Source organism: Gossypium arboreum, chromosome 6, assembly GCF_025698485.1.
Source record: "Gossypium arboreum isolate Shixiya-1 chromosome 6, ASM2569848v2, whole genome shotgun sequence".
NCBI lineage: Eukaryota > Viridiplantae > Streptophyta > Magnoliopsida > Malvales > Malvaceae > Gossypium > Gossypium arboreum.
Window position 1 is genome coordinate 120,275,214 of NC_069075.1, and position 3,753 is coordinate 120,278,966.

The following is a 3,753-nucleotide window of genomic DNA, read 5'->3' on the forward strand; positions in this document are numbered from 1 at the left end:
CTTGATCTATAATAGCAAATTTAACTTTTAATATTCACATTTATCAAAATAGTCCTTAACTCTAACTTTGGCAAAATTATGATTTTGCCTCTATACTTTTGCATATTTACACTTTTACCCCAAGGCTCGGAAATGAAACTTTATCCCTAATTCTTATGTTTTATGACATGCTAATCATTTATTTACCTACAAAAACATCAAATTCCCACTCTAACACGTACTTATGACCATTAGGTATTTTTACCGATTATATCGTTTTACTCGTTTTCGCTTAAAATCGCTCAGCTCAAGTCGTTTAACATAATTTCAAGCTTCATTGTAATATCCTGATTTTGGGCCTAGTCGGAAGAGTGGTTTCGTGACCACAAAATACGAGATAGAAATAATTATTTTATGATTATTTTAAGGTCTATGATATGATTGCATGATTGTGTGAAAATTTCGTGAAGAAATTTTATGCATAAAGTGCTTAATTTGAAATTTGGGACTAAATTGAATAAATTGCAAAACTTGTGTTCTAGAAGTATTTTGCATAAAATTGAATTAGATTATTAATTAGAGGTCCTTAAAGAGTAATTTTACCAATTTCTAAGTCTATGGACAAAAATTAGGACATGGAAGGAATTTTTGGAAAGTTTAGTAGTAAGGGCATTTTGGTCATTTAGGGGTAAAATGAATTAAAATACAAAATTAAAAGCCAATTTTGCTCATCTTCAACCCCATGGCCGAATATAGCAAGGAGAAACCATGGCTAGGGTTTTTCAAGCTTCCAAGCTCGATTAGCAAGGAAAACTGAAATTCGGGCTAAAATGGGGAAAATACCAAGTTGTGGACGAAATGGTAAAAATAGTCATTTTCGCATACGAGGTAAGTTCATATGTAAATGTTGGTAACATAGTTATTATTTTAAATGTTTTAATGTTTTTTAAATGATATGATAATTATTATGAAATATTATACTTGTGATAATTGTTTGATAATATGTAATTATGTGAATTACTTGATGAGTATGAACTATCACCAAGTATCGATTTCGATATTCGTGGAAGACGGAAAAGATGTGAGATCGAGGAAAAAAGCCCGTTTGAACCTTAGGAATAGATTAGGATACAAGTGACATGTCACTAGGATGGTTGAGCATCCGAACTCGTTGAGTTGAGTCCGAGTTCACTTATGGATGCGAGCGTCCGAACTCGTTGAGTTGAGTCCGAGTTCGTGAGATGTAACTAGGCATCCGAACTCGTTGAGTTGAGTCCGAGTTCACTGATGGATGCGAACGCCGAGCTCGTTGAGTTGAGTCCGAGTTCACTTATGGGCGGGTTACATGGTAGCTTGGCTACATATGTGGCACTTATGTGCAAACTTTCCATGTATCCGAATTATATTCCGATGTGTTCAACGGGTAAAGTTCTACTCAAATGGAGGAATACTCAAGATGAAAGGGACGTATTGGTAAGTTTGAACAGGTATGTACTTAACCCTCGGGTTGAAAACTCGATATAACAACAATATGGTAAGATGATAAATGAAAAGGTGATATGAATGTCTTGGTGATGATTATGCAAATGATGTTTTATGTTTGCTTATATGGTTATGTTACTTGCTATTTGCATGTGAGCTTACTAAGCATTTATGCTTACTCCCTCCTTTTCATTCCTTGTAGTGTTGACAAGCCAGCTCGGAAATCGGAAACGGTCGGAGGCACGCTCACACTATCCGTATACCATCTTGGCATAATGGCTTGTATATTTTGAGTATGGCATGTATAGCATTATAATCATTTTATATGTATGGTCTTATGATATGGTTATTGAGTGGTATGGAAATAGAAATGCTTGGTAATGATTAGCCATTGGAATGGCTAATCATGATCATATTTGGTATTATGTATGTCAAATTGCTAGCTAATCCATGGAAACCATGAAATAGGTAAAATTTACCATAAAATAGATTCAGACAGCAGCAGTGACGTGAGTTTGAAAAATCACTAAAAATAGTAGAAATGGAATTAAATAATGAATAAATTATGGAATCGAAGTTTAATGAGTCTATTTTCATATGGAATAAGCGAAACAGGTATATGAGCTATATTTTATGAGACTTTTAAATTTTTGTGAAACAGGGCCAGAGCGATTTCTGGATCCCCTGTTCTGACTTTGGAAATTCACCATAAATTTTACAAAGATAATTAGAAGTCATGCTTTATATGTACAGATTCCTTATTGAGTCTAGTTTTATTAAAGACAAACAGAATAGTCATTGAAGGTCTGTATAGGGAGATATCTGATTCGTAATACACAGAGGTCAGAGTAGTTGAACCCTGAAACAGGGGAGACTTTAACTAATAAACTGTACTAATTGGCCCAACCAAAAATTCTAGAAAAAAATTAGTAGATATATATATGAGTCTAGTTTTAGGAAAAATTTACAGAATTGGATTTCGAGTTTCGTAACTCGAGATATGATTTTTAAAACGACTGTGATGCAGTTAGCCAGCTTGTCTAGAAATTTTAAAATGAATTGTATGAGCTGTTTAATTAATGAATTAAGTCCGTTAACACCTCGTGTTCGACTCCGGAAACGGTCTCGGGTACGGGGTGTTACATTCATATTCTACCATAAACATCAAAATAAACACATTCCACCTATGGGTATTTTTCCAAATATGAACCCTAGGTTAAATTATTGCTAGAATAAGCTAAATCAACTTATCGGGACTTCAAAAATGTAAAGAACAATAAAAACGGGGCTTGAAATCACTTACTATGAAGCTTGGAAGCTTGACAAAACCCTAGCTATGAAGAACCCTTGAAATTTCGGCCTAATGAAAAATATGGGCACATTTTGCCATCTTTTTCCTTTTTTAATCTTTTAATTACCAAATGACTAAAATACCCTTAATTAAAACTTTAGTTATTTTTATCTATGTATGTCCATTTTTGTCCATGAAAACCTAATGGTCTAATTACCATTTAAGGACATCTACTAACTTACTTGTTTATAACCTTACCACATCCTGGTCACTTAATGAACACATCATTCACATAACCAAGTTCCTGCACTTATTCATCACAAAATTCACAAAGCAATACATAGAGAGTCTCCCGTTGAGCACTTCGTATCAATCCTCGATACTTGGTGGTTTCAGCACATAGCTCCACCCATCATATAGTTCGGCTCTCTTGTACACATGGTGAACACTTAGTACCACCCATGTGACCTAGCCAATTTATCTCGTAGCTCTCTTGTCTACATGGTGTCCTTCACTTGGAACCACGCATGCGACCTAGCTACATATATCCCGTAGCTCTCTTGTCTACATGGTGTACACATAGTATCACCCATGCGACCTAGCTACATCATAATGTCTTGTAGCTCTCTTGTACACATGATGTGCACTCAACACTATACATGTGACCTAGCTACATACCATCTGTATCATCCAATCTTTCCGAAGGTTCAACCGGGATTTCTCTCTCTTTTCCAACAATTTCACCAATCAAGTAATTATCCACAACCATATTTCTAATATTTTTATAAAATATCATAATACAAGTAATAGTGATGTATTACTTACATATAAACTTACATCTTATTTAATATCAACGCAATAACATTAAATTACACATTGTCTTATTAAAAATCATATGAACTTACAATTTCCCATAATATCCATAATCATAGAAATCACATTTATGTATAATAATTTAATGCACTTCATGCACCATAGACATATTTTTAAATCAATTCATA

The 3,753-nt window shown here is 34.1% G+C and overlaps 1 long non-coding RNA gene across 1 annotated transcript; it reads left to right on the forward strand.

Moving 5' to 3' along the window:
• Positions 1-710: 710 nt before the first annotated feature.
• Positions 711-1,804, forward strand: LOC128294200 (uncharacterized). The gene is made up of 2 exons (XR_008284503.1): positions 711-867; positions 1,664-1,804. It is a non-coding gene; the product is annotated as an uncharacterized LOC128294200 (long non-coding RNA).
• The last annotated feature ends 1,949 nt before the right edge of the window (positions 1,805-3,753 follow it).